This window comes from Aquila chrysaetos, chromosome 2, assembly GCF_900496995.4.
Source record: "Aquila chrysaetos chrysaetos chromosome 2, bAquChr1.4, whole genome shotgun sequence".
Lineage (NCBI taxonomy): Eukaryota > Metazoa > Chordata > Aves > Accipitriformes > Accipitridae > Aquila > Aquila chrysaetos.
The window spans coordinates 49,531,903-49,555,990 of record NC_044005.1 but is presented as its reverse complement, the minus strand read 5'-3'; positions in this window follow the sequence as shown (position 1 = coordinate 49,555,990).

Below are 24,088 nucleotides of genomic sequence, written 5' to 3'. Positions count from 1 at the left end.
AAAGACCTTTAAGATCGAGTACAACCGTTAACCAACCCCTGCCAAGTCCATCACTAAACCATCTCCCTAAGTGCCACGTCTACACGTCTTTTAAATACCTGCAGGGATGGTGACTCCACCACTTCCCTGGGCAGCCTGTTCCAATGCCTGACAACCCTTTCAGTAAAGAAATTTTTCCTAATATCCAACCTAAACCTCCCCTGCCGCAACTTGAGGCTGTTTCCTCTTGTTCTCTCACTTGTTACTTGGGAGAAGAGACCAGCACCCACCTCGCTACACCCTCCTTTCAGGTAGTTGTGGAGAGCGATAAGGTCTCCCCTCAGCCTCCTCTTCTCCAGACTAAACAGCCCCAGCTCCCTCAGCCGCTTCTCATAGGACTTGTGCTCCAGGCCCCTCACCAACTTCGTTGCCCTTCTCTGGACACACTCCAGCACCAAAATGTCTTTCTTGTGGTGAGGGGCCCAAAACTGAACACAGCACTCGAGGCACTGGGCCCTATACAGTCTCATTTTAACACCTATCCACACTACGCAGATTAACGATTTTCCTAGCACTCTCTGCTCTAAAAGGCAGAAAACCCCCACGTATTCCACAACCCATGCTAATCTTTCACCTAATTAAACCATTAGAACAGTAAATGTTCATTCTAAGCTTTTCTTAAACAGGATTGTTGAAAGAGAACTTGCACTGTTTCCTCTGGGACTTACAATATTGTAAGTGCCTTACTTTTTGTGGTTATACGAGGGCTATTTCCTATGGCACAGTTTCTACTTGTTTGCTGTGAAGGAGAAATGTGTCAAGCCCTGTACACAACATCTCTTTATCTTGTACCAAAAGAAATCATCCTGCTCTTACTGAAGATAACAGCAAACCTTTCACTGACAAACTGGAGCTGGACCTGTCCAAGAATTACATGAGAATTTGGGGAGCATCTTTTTAATTTTGCAGTTCTTGGTTACATTAAATAGCGCCAAGAAACCACTAGACTTGGGTGGTCTGGGTGGAAATGTAGCCTTCAGCAAATGGTTAATGTTTGGATTTGTTCAACTAAAATGGATGCAATTTTGGTGCATGATGTCAATTTGATTAAAGTCTGTATACAGTTATTCAGGAATAAGTGGATATTAGTACATTCTCCCTGAAAACTGAGGCTATAAGAAACAGCAGGAGCACAGAACGAAGATTACAAAAAGAACTGAAGTGGACTGTTTAACAGCTAATTAGTCATCAGCTGAGCACTTTTAGTTTGCATAACTGGAGGCATTATGCCATCGAACATGGATGTGCATGGAATGTTTCATTAGTTTCTGGGAATTTCAATATTGGAAAGTTACTGAGAAATATTTCAAGAGGGAGAACAAAAATTACCAGAGGTCAGGGATCAATTTAACAGGGTATCTAGACACATGTATGAAAAATTCACATGAACAGGTTGCCTAATCATTAGCTAAATATGCTAATAATCTAGCAGTTAGGAATAAAGAAGCTCAGTTAGCTAATTTTGAATCTAATGGTAAAAACAAAATTTCCATTTAAACACATGTATGTTCTCACTCTTTTCAATTTCACTTGCATCCTCTTACCTTTTTAGTAGTTCTTTTACCATTAGCAAAATCAGCAGTCTTCTTTAATTGCAGAGCCACAAATGGGCATTGCTGCCACCTGTCTGAGCTGGACAAATCAGAGTATGATTTCTTTAATTCATCTTTGAGGTAGAGCAATGTTTTAAAGGTAAAACACCTAGATTTGATTTAAAAATTTTCAACAGATGTAGAACTTACAAATCATAGAACACTCTTCAAATTGTTAATTATTACCATTGTAAAAAGAAACAAACCACAAAAATAATTGAACTAAATATTTCCAGACTCAATCAATGGACTTCATTAAGCCTAGGACCACCAAAAAACCCCAACGAAAGTTTCACTTCAAATATAGAAAGTTATAACATGATGCTCTTTGGTATTAAACTGTAACAGTGTAGCAGATTACAATAATAAAAAGACAAACTAAAATACACTTTCCACTTTTCAGGCACAAAGAAAGCATTGATCAAACATAATAGGCACAGCAGAATGGAGAGCAGGGTTCTTTTTAAAAATAAAGATTGGCTTAAAACATTTAAAAGGCTTTACACACAAAAAGCCCCTACAGGGTGGGCTCTCTGAATAATGATTCAAAACATTATCACAAAAGAATACGATTCATTATTATGGGTTTTATCAAGATGACTTCTCACACAGCTCTCCAAATGAATTCAACCTTGGGAGGTAATCCTCCTGCTGACAAGTGAGTTTATGCTACTTGGACCTCCAAATCTGAAGTCTGAATGACGAAGGCTGGATCAAGACGATGTGGGTCAATCCAAGCCCTTCTTTGCCCCCTGGACAACTCCCTCGATGTCACAGCATGGGGTGCAAGCCAAACACTTTTAAATAACCTTCCCAAAGTTTTTTGCAAGCTCCTTTTAAATTTTCCTGAAGGGCTAGATGTTGCAGTAGGCCTGAACACGGAGAAATCTGGCTAAATATTGAACTCAACAGAATTAAGATTTCTGAATAATTTAATTACCTATGTTTATTATATATTTTATTATTATGCAGTTATTAAATATATCTATGAAATACTGAATTATATCAGGATTTACTCTTAAAGGCTGCCAGTGCTAATTATTACCTGATCAACATCAAAAGAATTTGTTCTTCAGTTAGGAACAGCAGGCCAAGCCTTGAAAATGCTGCTTTGGGACTGCAGCATCACCTGAATATTGAAGGAAGCTTGTTCCACTAAGCTAACCTCATCTCAGGTAAAGCAACCACACTGCAAAATAGTATCAGAGCTGCAGAAAGTGCCTGGATTAGCAGAGGATAGTTCATCCTCTCTACATACGTAGGCTGTGTCTCCACTGGAAAACCAAACTCCATTTGGGGCACCATCAGGTAAGGGTTTCTACGTGCAGACAGAATTCAAGTGCATAGCAATGCCCAAATTATGATCCAATATTCTCTGCAGTGCAAACAAGCCTGATCCTCTCTACCCATGCCACGAAGATGAAAAATCTTGCAAGAAAGGTATCTTAACAGATTTTACAGGCATACTTTTTGTTTACCCTGCTGTCTTCTCTCCTAATTTTAATACTACAGTTTACAGCTAGATCTAAAAAGTGAAGGCTGGGAGAACACATTAAAAAGTGGGTAGAAATATCCTAATGACTTTTCTCCTACTTCAGCCCAGCGCTGGGTCACATGTGTCTGTGACAAATCATTTAGACACACAGCTTTCCTCCATATACCTAACAAGGCGTTTCACTGTTCTGTGCGCACATTACCTCATTCCAATGGTTTTCACATTAGAAAAACATATTTTTTGTCCCTATATTAAGTTGTAAAAATGTTGCTATCAAATGCTGATAGAGGTAGGATGAGCACACCTAATTTACAACCTTATAGTCTAACCTTTGATCATAGCCTAACTCTGAGGCATAAGGAAGGAAACCTGTATCAGTGAGTGTCCTGTTTCTCACTTCTGGAATGAAGTTGTACAGTATAAAGGCAAAAGACTGTATTTTTCTCTCTTGATACAAAATTCTCAGGCTTTGCAGCTGTTTCTAGCCTCCTGATCTATTATGCTCTTGCATTTTTCAGTGTCCCTTTCTTTCCAAACAGCATGCCATATGTGGGCCTTCATGGACTGCAGAGGGTAGCAGGGACGCTGCTCCCATTCAAGATTTCTTTAATCCTCTTGGCTAACATTAACAATGTGAAGAAACAAGACTTCTGAATCCAGGCTATGAGCATGAAATAAGCAGTATTTTTCTGCACACCTTAGGTTAGAGATGTAGCTGAGATGTTGCAACTGCACTGTGTGTGCAAACTGCCACACAGCAAGCCTGTTGTGGAGAAATCATTGAGTAAATACTATGTAGGAGCACAAAGGGAGATTTTTGTTGTTTTTTTTTTTTTTTTTCTAGTATCATATGTAATTCCAAGCTTTATGTGACTGAATTTAGTAAAAGGGAAAGCGTTTCCTCTCACAATGCTGCTGAACTTTCTCCAGCCAAGGAATGATGTAATGTATGCAGCATAATTACAACGATTCACAGAAGCCAATTACAAACTAATTTTGAAGCCATTCTATCTAACACGAAACAGAGACAGCGCATATGAAATAAAACCAGAATAAATACATGGGAATTATAATACTCTTTCAGGACAGTGCACAACAAAAAATACCTAGGCAGATAGAGTGGTATAAATGCTGCAAATACATTGCACGTGTGACGCTGTATTGCCCACGGTCCTCCATTTTTCCATGGAGCACAGGATTCCCCATCTCACACCACCTCCCTGGAAGTTACCGCTCTCCTTGCCACTACAACCGAGCCGTGAGAGGCGCGAGCAGGGGGCTGAGCTCTGGGACCACGTGCAACGACGGCCTGTCTCGATAGTAGCCTCGGCACCAAAATTTGGTGACTGCAGAGGGAGTCCACATCGCTCCTGCTTCAGGCAGGCAGTCGTGCAGATGTCAAAATATCCCTCTCTCATAACTGAGCAGGGGTAGGTTTGAAATGAAGGTCACAGATTCTCTTGATAAATTGTTCCTGTTTGAGCTCCGGGAATGCAAGTGATTCGCGTTGTCGCTACTAGTATTTACATCCTTGCATCGAGCAAAGGCTAGAGTAATATTGATTCAGGTTACAAATCTCATCAGCAAGTAAATAAACGCACTGTTTGTGAAAGGCAATTCATGAGAGAAAAAAATTCTGTTTAAAAAAGGCTTAGCCACAACATCGTGCTGCTTCTCTTTTCAGGTCAGAATTAACATTTCTGATCTGTCAACGCAGCAGATTCATTCTTTCTAGTTATTTCCAACCAGCTTATGCCCTTCCCTTGTCATTATCAGCCGCCAGAGACAGTGCGTGGAATAAGAGCTTGAGCTGTCGGTGGGGTTATGATGCAAAAAGCGTGAGGGAACCCAGCTTGCTCTTCTGCAACAATATCGACTCTGAAGCACTGACAGTAGTAAAGCTTGGTTTTGTCAGCACATTACTGCATACGTGATTTGGAAGACACACAGGAAGCAGAGAGCACAGTAACAAGATGCCATAAACATATCCTGCCAGGATTTATGGCTTTTTCATGTGTCTACCTGCAATTTTGACCAAAGGCACTACTGGGAGCCTGGTGAACATCTTTTGAACTTCCTCCAGTCCTCACGTTGACTATGAGGAAATGACCCAAACTGCCTGCTTGGGAGAGGCGCAGGGAGACTACCTTTGCTTCCCTCCAGCTGACAGAGGAGTAATTCCGATCTGAGACATCCTTTTTATCTTTTAAAGCATTTTACATGTTTCTGTCCCTTTAGCTTTAGTACAGGCTGAACATACCCCAAAATATGTAGGAACTTCAAGAATACAGGTTTCAGCAATCTTTTCTTTTAAGCAAAGGACATTATTTAATGTATCAGTATTTTCTCCTTTTGAATTATTCCAGCAGAATTATGTAATATACAGGAGTGACTACTGAGGGAAGCAATGATGGAAATACAGAGGCAACACTAGTCTAGGCCTGAAAAACTGAGTGCTATTCTTTTTCCTCTTGTATAGACTTTAAGAGTTGTTTAAACTATGTGAATACACACAATTCCCAAGCTAGTAAGCCAAGTGATCTAGCCCTGGAGTCGGAAGCAATACAGCTGCATCAGCTTGGCACTGTGCCCAAGCCAACAAGCATTGCTAGAGAGCTAACAGAGCAATGTTATTTTGGGGTCTCAGGCTAGTTTTACCACCACATCAACATACCAGCCTTCTTGGAACCCACTTCTCTGTTTCTCATGTAATGCTGAATTTTAACAAGGAGCCTTTAAGGCCAACTCCATGAAGACATTTGACTGACTAAGCTCCCACTGATTTTCAGGACCTAGGTGTTTGTCTCTTTGCCTTGTTGACAAAGAGGCTACAGCTTCATCTTTCTCTTTCACCTAAGCTGTATCTCTTCAGAGCAGGGTTCATTTCTTACTATGCAGTATATCCTTGCACAATGGCCACTTAATTTTGATGGAGGCCCCTGGCTTCTAGTGAATTTTAAACAACAGTAACAATTTGGCTGAGCGTATAAACCACCAACACACAGGAATGGCAGGAAAGAACAGACAAACCGCAGGAAAAGCAGCCATTCATACTTTTATACATCACTGGAGAGTTCTCTCAAGGGCAACAAATGAAGGAATATTTTATTCAAACTATTCACCCACTCTTTAAAGCAAGCTAATGTGAGTTTATGTGTGCTATCCATCAGTGCCAATTCACTAACCAGGGGAAGGGCACTCAGCCTATGGTTTTCGTGTTCCACCTAGCCTGAATCCAGCTTTACTGATGTTGAAGGGGTCGCCAAGACTCCTGCTTCAGCAGAGACAAAATGCAGGGATTTGACAGCTCTTTTCTAATCCTTTGTGCTTAGAAACAGTTATTACATTTAAATAGGTATGTTCTGAAATGCTTAGATAACCATCTTCCAGCATTTGTTGCAATTGATTAGAAAATTATTAAATCAATTTTCAGAACTCATGAGCTTAAAGCCCAAGCATGACTACTTACGATTTTTATCAATAAACCACAATAATCAGATTTCCAAATTTCTAGTCCAGCTTCTATTGGCTTTTATTTTGATAAATGGAAAATAGTAAAAAATGCAATTACAACAGACAAAATTAGAGCTTGACCAGAGATGCTCACATAGAGGACAAGGAGGTCACAACTTCTTCCTGTACAGTTAGTGTGATCCCCACTCAGATATTCACACATTTCTTGCTCTAGCCAGAAACAGCTACAAACAGCTTAAAAACGCTGGTCTAAATTTCACTGCTGGGCAGATCACCCCAGGACATTTTCAGAATTACGGCTGTGTCTGCTCCCTGCTATAAGCTCCATCTCAGCAGAGTGAGGGGCAGGCAGCAGCTCAGCAGGCTTTACATCTTGCAATGAGTGTCTCCATTTAGGAGAAATTCCCAACAGATTAATTTAGATAACCTCAAATTATTGGTGTCCCTTGGGAGAAGAATGGGCCACTGAACATGGGCTGGTAGGTTCAGCCACCTATACAACAAGAGAAAGGAAAGAACGTGCATACCACCAAGTAATCCTAATAGGAGTGCTCAACAATAAAAATCATCGTTAAAAAGCCTTCCCTATATACACCATCGGCATGCTCTGTGTTTTATACAGACTTGTCTTATTTTTGTGCAACTGGAGTAGTAATACCTGCAATAAGAAATTATTAATATTAGCTGAGCCTTCTGATGATGTCATTGCTCTCGGGTGTGCTGTCATGGCTCTTGCCCTGTAATTTCCTATCAGAATGATCTTGTTCAGTTATGATTATGGAGAATCACAACCTTTGCAGTTCTTTTTAGAAACAGACATTTTCTATTGGTAAAGACACCAGAACCCTCCCCCAAGGAAATGAACTTGGAAGTAGCACTATATTAAGAGCTGAAATGCAAAGCCCTGTGAAACCTCATTACAGGATTTTTTTGTATTCCTCTAAGAGTTCAGCTTTGGCCTTTTGCCAGAGGGACTGTCTAATGTTTAGTTTATGTTGAGTTTTTTTTAAATAAAGGATTAAGATCTGGCTAGCAAAGCTTGTAGCCTCAATGCAGCTTAGAAGATGCAATTTTTAATGTTATGTATCCTGGTCCTATATCTTCTTCTATTCTGTCACTATTAAAACAATCTAAGTCATTACCAAAATTATTGTCTTCTATTCAGCAGTAACAACAAATGCAAAAATACAACTAGAGAAATATGTGCCAGAGAAGTGTTTAGTCTGTTAATGCTACTAATACACATATTTAATTTCATTTTTTTGTTTTACTCATCTAATTACCCAAAGACACTAAGGAACTGGAAGAGACTTGAAGCCAAGGCAGAGACAAAGCCTCCAGTGAACCTGCAAGAAGTATTTTGGCTATGAGCATATCCTAGGTATACACCATTAGTAAAAAACCATAGCAACATGCAAGAATTGACACAGTGACCTTCAGAATGAAACCATGAACTAAAGCATGAACTACTGTAGCAGCCACACAACAGCCACTAACTGATGGTTTTATCAATTCGTAGTCTTCATGGGTAGGGTAACATACACTGTCCAGGAGCTGACATCAGTGCAGTTCCTCTAGTTAAAAATAATACCTGATATTGTCATGCAGTTAGGTTTCAGTTTAATGTGCAAATTTTTAGAAGTCCCTGTGCAAGCATGGGGGTAGACATGTAATTAACAGCAGCAGTCACAAAAAAATAGCAAATGCTTTTTGCAGAACACAATATATTAAATGTTGCCATGCTTTTGAACTAAAAATGGCTAATATGAAACAATGCTTCCCACACTGTTACCTGCTTACCATCAGTTACTTTGAATAAGTCACCTGAAATTATTTTTGGAAATCATTGTATAACCATAACCCTTCAAAACCTGTCAAGCAGCTATCACGTAACCCATGAGATGACACTGAACTCAGGGAAGAGATAAGTTACATGTGGCTACCTCTGATATTGTCTGTATAGTTATACCTTAGATACTAGTAAAGTAGCTTTTTTTTTTTTTTTTTTAAGGTAGTACACATACTATGGAAGTAACTGTTAAATCACTGCCATTCAAGTGATCTGCTTTCAGGACACTGACTTGCAAGTAGAATATTTCACTGATTATGGCCTAATTCTCCAAGGTGTTAAAAGGGAACATCTTAAATTGAGACACACTCAGCCCTTGTATCATTCACTGAGTTCTATGGTGACTGGGGATGCTCATTATTTTGCAGGATGAGGCTTCTCAATTTTAAATGCATGAGTAATTATTATAATTAATAGATAGTTCATATATGTGAATGCTTTGTCGAGTGGAGCCTAAGGTAACTTTACATTTTACACCTGTCAGCAAACCAGTATAGACCCAAGATAACATTTTTTGCACAGTATCAGCAGAACTATTTATTGTATCTCTGGAAAGACATTACTGGTAACTCTCAAGGGAAAAGGAACTCGGGCACGACTTTTGGATTCCATGTCAAATCCAGTGTCAGTGTTTTAATGTGTAACAAAGGAGAAATCTTGACAAAATAAACAGTGCCATCATATCTGGAAATTTCTCTGGTGACTACCAGAGAACTGGATGGAAGGACAGAAGAGTCGCGTGTGTTTCCTTGCCCTTCATGGTCCTGAAGGCCCCCTTGAACTTCTAAGCATGACCCACCTCTTATCTGCCAATTTCCAAACGTACAACCAAGCTGACAAGCAGCGTGGGTGAGAAGAGAGGTCTGAGTAATGGAGATTTCTAAACACATCTCAATCTGACATCTTTATTATTAAGATTTATACTGTTGTCATGGCTTGAAGTCAAATGGACAAGGGACTATTATATAGATATATTACAAACATATAAAACCCATGTCTGGCCCCAAAGGGTCTAATGGGAGCCATGGGTTCTAAACCTTTTGAAAAACCTAGATTTTAGTGTTTTTAACAGATGATCATGACAACCGTGTCACTGCATCTTATTTTGCCCAAATAGCTATGTTAATTATCAAACAGATAAATAAAATTTCCTGCTATGTTCAATTGTACTTATCAACTCTGCATGCACATAACGTTAGGCATTAGATTTTCTCAGTTTGATTTCACAATTGAAAGAAAAACATTTGCAGGTGATATAAACTCAATTATGCCAAAATTTAAAGCACAGCTATGTTAAGTAGTAACACCTACTTATTTCAGGAAGCAATGTTTGTTCTACAACAGGTCATACAGCAACAGCAGAACAACACTGCAGAGGAGCAATTCATTTTTCAATGTAGAAATGTATGATGTGAATCCATGCACTGAAATACAAAAGATTAATCATTTAGCTATCTTGGAAGAAAATGCCCAGACAAATTAATTGCTAGAATCTGAAAGTCAAGAGACTAATCCAATTAAACATGTAAATGGGGTACCTATGGTGTTCATTTGCAGTGTCCTTCAAGCTAATAATTAAATGATGGATATTAAAACTAATTGTTAAGAAAAGTGTCAGCTGTTAGCCTGAAATTCAGAGTGCCTTTAAACTTGTGCTGCCACATTAATCCTTGAGTGACAAAGTCAACTCGGCTCCAAACCTTCACCTATTTCCAGCTCAAAGTACTGAGCAATAAAAATTCTCTTTTCCACTGTGGAAATTTAGATGGTTAGAATTACTCTGATTGTATATTGTCACATGTGCTCAGCATCCTGAACATTTGGCAACTAGTCACATCAAGGGCACTGAATAAGACCACCCTTTAGTTGGCAAAATAGCAAAGACGACAGTCATTTGACACCTTTCTCAGAAACTACCATAACCGACAAAAAGTTGAACAAATCAATTCCTGCAGCTTGGTCTCTAATTGAAATAGCCCCAGACAGGAATAATCATAATCTGCACATAAAAAGCACATAATGACCACTAGTTATGTTCTGCTATTGTATCTTATGACTAATTGAGCTCATGTGCCTTGTCAGATTAAGTATGTAAAAATCTTTCCCTGCAAATTCTTGGCATTAGTCTTAAAATCATGAGTTTTAAAAATAATCTATATATTTGGGACTCGGGGATAAGAACCCCCAAGGCTTGAAACCCTGGAGAAATTAAAAAGAACATTTTATAGCCTCACATGACTGAGAGGCTACCTTTTACAAGAGAAATTATTCTCTGATACTGATGAAAAAAAAAAATTACATCTGTTGCTTTCCAATAATATTTTTACCTGCAAATTCCTGAAAAATGTTGTTTTCCTCCAAGAGCACTTTTATGGCCATTCATATCTGTCATTTATACAGATTTACAAGGAATAAGAAAAGTCAATGAGATTCATGCAGACTCAAGATATAGCAATGATCAAGCAGCTTTTCTACCAGAGGTGATAAGAACAGGAAGAAAAACAGAAAAACATCCTCTTCTCATCATGATTTAGCTATGGCAAAGGGGTAACATTTGAATAAAAATGTTACTTAAAACCTTAACTCATGCATTACAAAGTGCGTGAAAGATGTATCATGCAGAATGAGTTGTTTCATCTTCAGACATCAAGAATTTCTAGGTGACCTATTGACAATTTGTGAGTAATCTTTTAACAGTGCACATCCCTAAGTTCTGTTGTGTCTGTGTTGTAGTTAAAATCCACTTACTGGATTTTCTTCCATGCACATTGTTTCTTACTTCACATAAACATATGAAAGCCTGCCTAACCTTTATTTTTAGTTTTCTAAAAATGCAAATGATACTACAACACAGGAATATTGTTGATGCCTGATAACATGGTTATTTTAGGTGGTTCCAGCTGCATTCAATAGATAGCATCTGGCACAAATAAGTCTGAAAATTGAGAGCAATGGTGGCATCTGTGAGAGTGCAGTGAGAACAGTGACACCTACGAGAGAGCGAGTGAACCCAGAAGTCTACACAGTGCATGCATGAAGTGGTGATTTTCCAGATGAGTAGATGGCTTACCTAGGAAACTGATAATGTGAAACAGCCTTGTAAGTCACTGTCATAGCTGGCTATTGCTCGTGGTGATAGACAATTATATCCAGAATCAAGGCAGTTTGCAAAGCTCTGATCACAGAGCTTTATGCTCAACATTTCCACTTTCTTTTCTTTGTTGAAAGATGAGTGTTGCCAGTCCTCTTAATTATGAGGAAACTGCAAAATGAACACAATCAAACCAGAGGTGTGACTCAGTTTGTCAGAATTCTGAAGACAGTACTAAGTGCTATTTCTTCAGCCAAGTGCCTGGCACCTACAGCTGTCACCCCCAAATTCAAACTATTCCCAATGTTTATATAAGTTTGGATGGTAAAAACACCTAGGCGACCCACTTCTCTTTTCTGAAGTATGCTATAAACATGAAATTCTTTCATGTCTTGCATACACCCTAGAATTCATATTATTTTCTATAGTTCATTTGCTTCATTGAGGAAACAGACATTTGGGGATTTTAGTCTTCTTACTCTGTCTGGAGCTGCATCTAATCCCACAATGAAGAAATAATTGGATCACAGTGCTCACAGCACACCCAGCAGAAGCACTGCTATAAATGAATACATTTAATTGAAAACAGTGCAACTATACCACTTGATAATCAGTGAAGAATTTCAAAGCTGGCTCTGGGCTTGGCTGCAAAGGCAACACAGAGTCAAGAAGGTGGAGTACATCAGGCTGCCTGGAGCAAAAGCTATCCTCAAAATTAAATCACTTTGAAATGATTAAGATGTTTGATCAGAATAAAATGTTTCCACTTATAAGCCTCAGTCTGTTTGGGAAGAGGGATGTGGTTAATGCTTCACAATGGGTAAGAGCTGGCATTGCTGAAGTTCTGAAGAGTACCTGAGCCCCATGACTGCAAGAAAGCTAGGTGATCACCTTTGAAGACCCATCCAGAGCAGGAGTGTCCACAGCACAAATAACGACAGATGAAGTTAGCGTAGCTCCCACCTGCAGGCAGGCACATTTGCCTTTGCATTACATGAGAACCCAGTCTGGTCTGACCTGATTTGGCATTCTCCAAACAGCCCCAGTTTATGACAGAGGAATTACGGGACAGGACCTTTGTCGTGCAAGCATCTATAATGAAAACTGCTTGGCACTACACTTAGAATTGCACAAGTGATTCAATTTTTTTTTTCCTCCAAGAGGCAACTTCAGAGCAGTATTTGTAAATGCCTTTATAATCACTTTTTTCTTCTGTAGTTGATTCTAGGAAAAAAGGCCTCAACTGCCTTGACTGTTTTCTCTCCGTCTTCCTTGCCATCCTGGCTTTTAAGGTCAAAACCAACTATAGCTTAGACAGAAGTCACACCACAAGAACACTGCCCAGCCTGATCTCTCCTACATGGCCTTCTCCTCCTACTAAAACCTCAGTCTGCAATGCCTTCTCAGAGCTCTGTTCTCTTTCCAAACAAAGTTTTGTCTGACAAGGAACTTAAACTTCAATCCCTTTGTCCCTCTATGCTGAACACCTCCCCTGTGGTATCATCTTTTCCTGTGCCTGAATATTACTCCTGAGTGCTACTGGTCTGAACTAAATTGTAAACTCCTTTCCTGTGATTTGGGAACACTTTTGGTGCTAACCAGAAGAAAAACATCAGTTTCAGACAGGTAGAATGTCATCAGCCTTGACTTTTCTTCATGATTTCCTTTGTCTCAAGAAGACAGCATTGCGATAAAAATTACATCTCCTGAGGCACTTTATTAGCTTCAAGGTATCACAGTACCTAGGGTGTGCCATGAGCAGGTAATACCAGGAGCCAAATATATAGTTACAGTTTTAACAAATATTCTGTGAGGTTACTTATTTTCTTGCCTATGTCTCTACTAAGGTTTCTTACAAGGAAAAATCATTAATTATAGAGTACAATACTTCAAACTGTACCTGATGATGTTTTCATTGTTCATAAGCACTACAGATATAATTTTGAATGCTTATTCAAAAAGAGTGAGTCTCTTAAGATTCATCCATTTCTAGAAATCAGTGGAAGTTTTGGGGGAGTGGGGGGGCGGAGGCATGGCAGGAAGGAGGATCTAGCTAGCAACATGTTAGCTGGTAACCTGCATACCTTGAAAAATACTCTGAGTAGTGCTGGTCTGATGGGGAAGAAGGGGGACTAGTACCGCTGAGATCTATGCCCAGCTCTTGCTGTCAGGCTAAAGCAGTTTTTCAGCCTCTGTACCTCATTTTATACCTACAACAATACTTATTCCACTGATTATCACAGGTTTTAATTAATTCCATTTGTAAACAGCTAGGGGGTGATTTAGTAAAATGCATTCAAAAAATTAAAGAACTATTAAGAAAGCTTATCTGAAAGCTTTGGGCTAGGCTTTCAGCCTTGCCTCATTTTCAAATTGCTGCAAACAAGAAAACAAGCAATCCCTCAGTGAAAGACAAGCCCCAAACAGTCATTATAAAGGTATTGCTAGAGGCAATGTTATATCGAGATTTTCTAATGCACTACCTCTTACCATTGGAAAGAAAAGCTGGGCACCATAATCTGATTAAAACTGATACGTCTGAAACTGCAGCTCGGAATATATATACATTTCTACAGACCTCCCTCTAGATGCTGCCACATTTGCTCCTTCCTGGGCCACGGGGCACTGGCACGTGGCTGGAGCAGAAGGCAGCCTGCCCCCAGCTCGCCTCTTGCCCTCCCAGCGCAGGCAGCGGGGGCTGCTGCCTTGTCCCAGACCCAGCGCAGATCGCCCAAACGCCCCTCAGTCGGTCTGGGAGAAGCCGTTATCCGTCACATCGAGAGGTGAAGCTCTCAAAGCCACCGTGGTTTGAAGCCTGTGGGGCCACAGCTGGATTTAAGTAGTTGTGTCTCAGCATCACACACGCCATAGATGACAACTACTCCTGCCTCCTTTGCCCTGTTCTTGGGCAAAGCAGTTTTTTTCAGGGGCAAAAGACTACTGGAAAGCACCAAGGATTAAGCCTCATGGTCAAGGAGATGGAAAAATACATCTTAATCATAATTTATCTTCCCACACTAAGAGTATATTCCACTGGCCTGTGTTTGTCATTACCCTCTTGTTGTCAGGGATGAATGGCAGAACTTTACACTGGGTTAAAAAACTCTTTTCTGTAGAAATAGATTTCCATGTGTATAATTGTATCCAGAATTTTCCAAACCCAGAAAAACACTAAAGAGCTGAACAAAATCATGCTACACCTCCTTTTCTTGTAATGACTTCTTCCATAGTTGGGATTAGGTATTTTAGAAAAGTATCTACAGTCATATTGAAGCACATGAAAGTTGACAAATTACTGTAAATTTTGAAAAAGCACTTCTCCTAGAAAGGATCCTAGGACAGACACCTAAGCAGGACACACCAGGTAGAGCTCTCCAGCAGGTAACGTTACTGTGCAAATTGACGAAGCTGAACAAATTGCGCCTTTACTCATTGTTCTGGCAAGGAACCAATACCACTAAATTTTTTAAAAGAACCAAATGCCTTCAGATTTTAATTAAACCCAAAGTTGTTAGAGAGGAGCATTTAAAAAAAAAAAAATTACACCTTCAATGACCTCATAAGATATTTTAAGAACATTCCCACAATGCAGATAAACTGTAAATAAAGCTCTGTTAAAATTTTTGCAAGGAGACCACAGAAAAGTTGTGGTAGGGCTGTGTTAATGATCCACTACCTGCATTTTAACTTGAAGTTGAAGGACACCCACAGCTTTACTCCAGAGGCTGCAGTGGCCACGGCCTCCAGAGCAGTCAGCATCACCACTCCCAGCTGCTGCCTTAAAGAAGAGGGAGGTGGTGGTGGACGAGCTTAAATGGGGCAGCCAGTTCGTGGGCCAGTGTGGGTCCCAGGTGGGGCCACTCAGGGCATTAAGGTAATTAGCACCCTCAGGGCCCTGAGAAGGGGGTTGGTTCAACATATGGTGATGCTTTGCTTTTTGAGCAGCTGTTGTTTGGCTCTCCAGGAGCATCTCTCTTCCACTGCCAGTAGCCATCTCGGGGCAGTTTTGCAGCACCATGTTGTCCATGACAGCAAGCCCTCCCTGGGGCTTGCTGGCTCACGCCTCATCGATCACCATCCCTGCTCACGGTGAAATAACCTCAAGTTAATGACTGGAAGCTTCCTGAGGGTCCAGGAGCCCCACACGGCCCACCAGCAGCCTGGGCAAAGCGTGCAGCGACTCTGTGGACCAAGCACGGGCTATGATTTCTGCATGAAGGCTAACACAGCTGCACGGAGGAGTGAAGAGGCAGACCAGCACCCGAGCCAGGAGCCCTGCTAGTACCTACCCAGTGCTCTGGGTGCACGCAGCCAGAGGTGGAAAATTCTGACCTCTCTCCCGCATGGCCACAACCGTGAGGCACAACTGAAGATCTGTAAGACACCCTCGTGCCAAATGAAAGGCAGCTTTTAATTGAACGCTGGGAACTTTTGAGGGTTGTGGGTGATGAATAACGAGAGGATGAAATCAGAAATTAAAGGCCTGAAGTTGGCATAACAGCCTGGCCTCTCCTGACCCCACAGCTGCCCAGCGTGGTCCCGCTTTGGCTTGCTAGGGTACATTTTCATTCCTCTGCTGCTCTTCTCCACCACCCTCCCCATCTTTCTTCCCCTGGCCCGTGTCCCTGCAGGATTTCCAGCTGTCCCGGAGGCTGGGGGCCCTGCCCGGCACTACAGCAAAGGGATGAGGAAGGTCATTCATTTCTGACATTTTGGGAAATGGCTGTGAAGGAGAATGACCTGGTCTGGCCACAGGTGGTGTCCCACTTTGGCACCTGATGGGCGTCCTCAGCCTGGGACACCAGGAGCCGTAACCACGTTTCCAACAACAACCTCCTATTTCTTCCACTTCTCATTATCCAGTCTTGCCTGCATTTTGTGCTTGCTGGCTTTGGTGGAAGCACCGACTCTTTTCAGAGAGTTCAACCAGAAAGTTAAACATGACTAATCCTTCTTCTGAGAAGGATTGCTAGAGTAAATGAAACTGTTGGTGAATATTCTGTTTCCATTGGAAAAGTACTTGTAGGATTTGATCATGACTGTATTGGTTTTGCTGGCAAGGTTTTGGTAGCGGGGGGGGGGTTACAGGGGTGGCTTCTGTAAGAAGTTGCTGGAAGTTTCCCCTGTGTTCGAGAGAGAGAGCCAATACCAGCCGGCTCTAAGATGGACCTGCTGCCGGCCAAGGCCGAGCCAATTAGCGATAGCGGTAACGCCTCTGTGATAACATTTTTAAGAAGGAAAAAAGTTGGGATAGGCAGATTCGGCAGCCGGAGAGAGGAGTGAGAACATGTAAGAGAAACAACTCTGCGGACACCAAGGTCAGTGAAGAAGGAGGGGGAGGAGATGCTCCAGGCGCCGGAGCAGAGATTCCCCTGCGGCCCGTGGTGAAGACCACGGTGAGGCAGGCTGTCCCCCTGCAGTCCATGGAGGTCCACGGTGGAGCAGATATCCACCTGTAGCCTGTGGAGGACCCCACGCCAGAGCAGGTGGGTTTCCCGAAGGAGGCTGTGACCCCGTGGGAACCCTGCGCTGGAGCAGGTTCCTGGCAGGACCTGCGGATCTGTGGAGAGAGGAGCCCACGGAGCAGGTTTTCTGGCAGGACTTGTGACCCCGTGGGGGACCCACGCTGGAGCAGTGTGCTCCTGAAGGACTGCAGCCCATGGAAAGGACCCATGCTGGAGCAGTTCATGAAGAACTGCAGCCCGTGGGAAGGGCCCACGTTGGAGAAGTTCGTGGAGGACTGTCTCCCGTGGGTGGGACCCCATGTTGGAGCAGGGAAGAGTGTGATGAGTCCTCCCCCTGAGGAGGGTGAAGCGGCAGAAAACAACATGTGATGAACTGACCGTAAACCCCATCCCCGTTCCCCTGTGCCGCTGGGGGGGGGTTGGTAGAGAAGCCGGGAGTGAAGTTGTGCCCGGGAAGAAGGGAGGGGTGGAGGGAAGGTGTTCTGAGATTCGGTTTTTTTCTCATTACCCTACTCTGGTTGATTTGTAATAAAGTGAGTTAATTTCCCCAAGTTGAGTCTGTTTTGCCTGTGACGGTAAGTGATGAGTGATATCTCTCCTGTCCTTACCTCGACCCACAAGCTCTTTGTTATATTTTCTCTCCCCTGTCCAGCTGAGGAGGGGGAGTGATAGAACGGCTTTGGTGGGCACCTGGCAACCAGCCAGGGTCAACCCATCTCACTTTCAAAATGCTGCGTGCTTGTTATTATTTTTTCTCTTGTACATCCAAATCAATACGTGTATAGAAATTTTGTAGTGTATTTGTGGTTAAACTAAATATACTTGCACTTATGTATTTCTAATTCCAGGCCTTGTTGAACTATCTAATGTTCCAGACTGTCAGGGTCGTGTTTATATCTTTGATTTTCTGGACCCACTTATTTCATCAAAAAAAAAAAAAAAGAAGAAGAAAAAAAATCAGTACAGTCCTTGATGATTGACATTTCTTTATATGGATTGCAGAGTTAGATGTCCTTTAGATATCTGCCATACCAATGAAGCGGCTCAGTCACAGGTCAAATGACATCAATAAGATCACCCATCATAAATATTGGGCTGCTCGATTAAGGATAGACTACGAAGGGCCCTGATCTTCCATGCTCTGTATTTCCAAAAGGGTACAGATACTTTCAAGGGTGTCCCAAGTTTGGCATCCAAAAATGGAGGTACCTAATGCTTTTGAAATGCAACGCTTTTGAAATGTAAGCTTTTGAAATTCATTGCTCCTTGGTCGTTTATTCAGATCTGCATTATCTGGCTAAGAAAGTCAGTTGCAGTGGTGAAGCATCTGCCAAGCCAAAGTAACACCTCTGCTCTGGTTGCAGATTTCAAACACAAGTAAGTAAATATTAAATGTAATTTGCCTTGCCTGCCTGTGCTTTGTAAAGTACACGCGCACGAAGATTAACTTTGTTAAACTGAACAGGCAGGACGCTGACTTCCCTCAAGTGCCAAATTCAAACTCCTGGACTGTGTGTTAAAGGAAGGGACTTGGCTTTCCCGCCACCTCTCCATTGAAGAGTCGGTGCCCTGGAGTAAGTGGCAGGTTGCAGCTTTTGCTCCCTGCCCCACACAAACACCGAGCAGCCTCTTGTCGTGGTTTAACCCCGGCCGGCAGCTAAGCCCCGCACAGCCGCTCGGTCACTGCCCATCTCTGCGGGTTGGGGGGAAGAGAATTGGAGGGGTAAAAGTGAGAAAACTCATGGGTTGAGATAAGAACAGTTTAATAATTGAAATAAAATAGTGATGATGATAATAATGAATTGTAATGAGAAGGAAAATAACACCTACTCGCTGGTGGGGTGGGGGGAGAAGCAGAAAAGCCCTTGGCTCTGGGTGAGCACTGCTTAGCAGTAACGAAAACATCCCTGTGTCACCAACACTGTTTCCAGCACAAATCCAAAACACAGCCCCATCCCAGCTACTGTGAAGGAAATTAACTTTATCCCAGCCAGAACCAGCACAGACCTGCACAAGCTGTGATCAGGCAGGGACCTCAGCACCCCAGCTCTGGCAGTGGCAGTTTGTGTCCTTAGGGTGGCAGCAGCTATTAAAAAAGATGTGGTGTTTTTTTTGTTTGTTTGGGTTTTTTTTTGTTTTGTTTTTTTTTGGGGGGGGGGGGTGGTTTGTTTTTTTTTGAGCAGGGAGGGCACTGGAGAAGCAGTCTTAAAATTGGAAAAAATGAGAGAGCTAATTCTTCAGAGCTCCTTCTTTAATCTTCCATTTTCTGCCCAGCAGAATCATATTCATAGCCAGATTATTCATTATTAAGAGCTTATTTCAGATCAAACCCTGTATGTCAGTAGATTAGGACATTGAGGAAGATTAGCTTCACACTGTAGGTGGAGGGAGTAAGTTCTTTATCTTATCATTAGCAAGGACTTTCAGGGGTTTTGATCATAATTATTAATTCTATCAGCAGACTTCCACGCAGGGATTAAAATGCAGATAGGTGTCATTTAAGTAGCATAATCAAGCTGAAAGTGAGGGTTTTGTGACAGGCAAATCCTCTGTTTTACAACAGTCAATTTCATTTTTGGACTTTTCAAACTCATTTTGTTGTTTAAAAATGGTTTTGTTTACCTTGATGTGCTTGTAATAGAGTTTTATTAAGTACTTTTCTCCCCAAAGACAAATATTGTTAGTATTCAGGTGAACTTTTATTCTGATTAGTATAAATGGCATGAAAAATTCTTAAGCAACGTTTCTGCACATCCTTGCATTGTTGTAAGTGGAAGCCAAGCATATAGATGAAAAATTACTGAATGAATTCAAATTAAATAAATCCTGCTCCTTCTCTCTTCCCCCCCCCCCCCAACACTTTTTTCTTTTTCTGATGTTTTTGGGCTTTATTCTCTCTGTGAATGTGGATTAGTGACATGGCTCTGAATATATAAGAATCCAAGAGTTTGTCCTAGTGTCAAGGTGAACATCAGAAAATTTACGCTTGCCACATTTCTGAATATTATGAACAAAGCAGCAAAGAAAGAGTAGACAATATTTCATCAGCAAAAGCCATTTAGTTAGATTTTAGATCAAAACGTCAGCAAAGCAGGGGTCTGCTTAATTTGCTAAAGCGTACAAGTGTTTGGCTGCATAATGAAACTGAATCATAATATTGTATATTATTGAAGTCCTCATAGACCTCTGATTTTGCAAAATGTAAAATGCAGGAAGGTGAGGAGCAGATACAACCCCGGGAAGAATATGTCTCAGTAGCTCATACATACAGCTGCTGTGAAGATGGCTAGTTGGCAGTTGTTTCTGTTTTAAATCTGATACTAATCAGGTAGTTGATATAATGAACCACTTAGGACACAGGTAGTGATTACACCCTTACCTGGAGATTTCTTTTCTGTCACCTCTACTCTTGTTTTGCTTATATCTTGCATTTCAGCTTACATTGCATGCTCTCTGGGGAGGGTTTGGCTTTTTGTCACATTTTTGTACAGCGTCTAGCTTGGCAGGTCAGGGTCAGGCTTTTTTGGATAGCTCGGCAATTATTTATGAAGATAGGTATTTAAGCTGCATATGAGAGGAGGCAGAGCTGAATGTTTGGTCCCCTGCCTCTGGTTATGCAAGGGCTTTGAAGGTGGCAATGTTTTGGAGTCTGAGAAATGGCAGTGCTGTAGTGTTGCTACAAAAGGAGGTAAAATTCAGTGGAGGCATTTTAAAATGCTAATTTGGATAAACGCTTAAAAATAGTTTGTCCAATGTCATCCTGAAAGTTGATAGCACACAGAAGACCTAGAGTCCTCCCAGACACTGCCCTCTAACAGCAAAATAAGATCTAGATAATCTGGAGGTTGCTATGAATTTTTCACATACTTGCCTCGCTCTTCAGCATGTAATGATGTTAACAGCTTCTTTTTGCATATTTAAACACACAGCTATGCCCACACTATATCCTCCTCCTTGCTCTATGGTTCCTGAAAGCCATTCCTCGGTATTTTTCTGTTAACATAAAGAATACCGCCTTGGGCAAACAGCACGTGCAGGGCTCGTAGAGCCATCAGGGTAACATCTGACACGTTCTTCTCCCATCATCTGAGAACATGTTGCCAGGCAAGTGCATGCAGACTGGGCAAGGTTTGTACCAGGAAAAAACTCAACAGTTGAGGCTTAAGGGTAGTGGTGAAGTTTATTTTCATTACAATGTATCCCTAATGAGTATAAAAATGCTCGTTTTGAGGCAGTGAATGCACAAAAAATAAAAATAAATTCCCCACGGCTAGTATGGTTTAGGGGATTGGAGCCCACGTATATACTTCCCTCCAAGTAAGTACAACTATTAAAACTTATATTATGCTTTAATGCATTCCTATCTGAGACATGTTGTAACTAAATAAAAAGTGCATCAGGGATTAAAACACATTGAAAACAAAATATTCATATTGCTTATTGTCATCAGTTAGCTTGTAGTTAACTGAAAATCGGTGCAGTTTTTTCTGTGGCTGCTTTCAGCAGCAAAAGAATTTGAGCTTTTTCTGCTGTGACAAGGCAGCAGCAAATCAATTCTGAGCAGTAGGTTTACCTGCTTGTTCAGCAGGGTGTCGTAAACCCTCATGATTTAAGAGCACTAGCTGTTCGTGTGCATATGTGAGAAATCCAGCTGTATCTCCAAGGTCTGTTAACGCTGAAGAATTTTCTGTGCTGTTCACTCATCCCAAGGTTCAGGTCATATCTCATCCCTCTGTTAATGATATCATTTTATGGTGCCAAATCCAAGATGAATTAAAACTTGCTTGCAGTCATTGGGAACAAATTCTGCTGCCATTTAAAACTGATTGAATTCAGAGTGATTTTTGGAAGTTTTCCATAAGTATCAACAGAAGCATAATTTCTTCAGAGGGAGCTCAGACTGAACGGAAACCAAGTGAAGACTTCGGGTAGATAGACTATTATCATGTGCTATCCAACCCCAGCTCTGCAGCAAGTCCTTAAAAAAACCAAATGTGCATAGGAGACCTTGTTCCACCCTTATGTCTCTTCTGTTGTCTCAGAAAAATAACACTCTATGGAGCTGGAAGGACTGTTTTTGATCTTCTCAGCACCAGTGCAGAAGATTGCTTGACACACATGGGGAAGATAGGATTTGATGCCACACGAGGCAGTAAGGGAGAAGGTGTGGGAATAAGAGTGGGGAAAACCACAAAGATATTAGCCTTGCTAGAAGTGAGGGGAGTGAAGTAAGGAGGAGGAATAACAGGGGAACACAGGGAGAAGAGGGAGCTGAGAAAGCTTCTGTGTCAAGAAATTTGAACTTAAGGCAAAAAAGGGCAGAGAAAGTATTTGGAGACTATGTGATACTGACTGAGGAAGATCTAGAGACTTTCAGCAGAGACAAGGTAGAAAGCAAGACCAGAAGAAAAGAAGGATGTGGTTGCCATTATGACAATACATAGTCACTTACAGTAACCTTGATTTTGAAAAGTTAATTTATTTTTAACTGTTGACTTGATGGAAATCTACAAAAGCCTTACTATTCTATGTGGGTTTTTTAAAATGCTTCCCCTGGGCGGAAGTGTGTCCTTGAGATATTTTCAGAGCTTTCCATCTGTTTACCAAACAATTTCCACTTGCAACTTAAAAGTAGAAGATAATTAGCATTAGGGTTATTACGTGTGTGTTCTCTCTGTGCCCTTTACATATGCAGTGAGTAAGCTATTGCAGAGAAGGAGGCTTGGCTTAGATTACAAACTCAGACTGAACATACACATACGGGTAAGCAAACACATACATTTACTTAAATACACTCACAGGATAATCATATGTACACATGCATATACTCCTATAAATTCCTCAATATATAAGGAAATGGTTACAGTATAAACACATAAAGAGAAGGATAATGATAAGTTATGTCCCTGGGCTCTTTGTTAATGGGAGTATCAGTTTGCAGAGGGGAGGGGCAAGTAACTAACTTTAAATAGCTTTTACCAGGCAGTTTAACTGAGGTTGTTAAGATACCCTGCTAACTTACAGTACCTCAAAGAAATATTTCAGCTACAAAGAAGTTGGCTGTATATGGTGAAACAGATTTTCTTGTTTGTCAAGGAACAAGTTATTGGACATTTACCGTCCGGTGATTATTTCATGCTGGGGCAACTTTGGTTGGTCTGGGTTCCTGCATCCCTTCTGATACCAGTTCTATGGAAAATAGGTAGAATGGGAGCCATATGTCTGTGCTGTGTAGGGACTCCTGTTGACTTCACTGACACTTCAGAGGGCAAGTTTTGGGCAAGTAAGATTTGTTTGCACATCCAATATGCTTTTGTCATTTGTTCCTTAATTAGCTTCTCTATTTGGTTGTATGAGTTCTGACTATCTCTGAGCAGATTTTGATTATAAAAAAGGCTTACCAAAAATAGAACAACAACAAAAAATCCCCAGAACTGTGTTTTTCTTGAGCACAGTGCAAAAAAATGCTTTTGAAGAGGAAGCTGCATTGCCAGAAGATGAATGAATACATAGGCAGTATGAAATAGGTCTCAATTTTCTTTCGCCTGGGGGTTTATAATCATGCACTCTGGGGAGCCAAGGCCAAGAGATCTGTCTGTAAGAATCAGCGTTCTAGCAGATCTGAGCCACAGTGTCACTTGTTGCCACTGTGATGGAGAAATGGATGAGAATGTCAAGAAGAAGAAAGAAATCTTAACCTGAAAAGACAGGGCATAAACCAAACAGAAACCTAAACTGAAAGCAAATGGAAAGAAATTAATTTAAAGCCAAATAACAAATGGTTGAGTCCAGGTGTGGGTGTGTTGTCACTATGACCACAGTCAGAAACCCTGGATTCTCAGGTTTTGGTTCTACTTTATCATACATAATATGGAAAAGATGTCATTGGGAAAGGCATCTCATAGAGGTCCACAGGGTCCTGAAGGTGCATTGGAAAGAGCTGCTTACTGGCTTTTCTGATGCAAGAATTAGGGGACATGACATGGTACCTTCAGGTCGCAGAGTAAAAAAGTGTGTATGTGAGACATGAACTCCTTGAGTTTGAGGCAAGATGTTGCAGGTTAATTTTTACGTAGGTTCAAA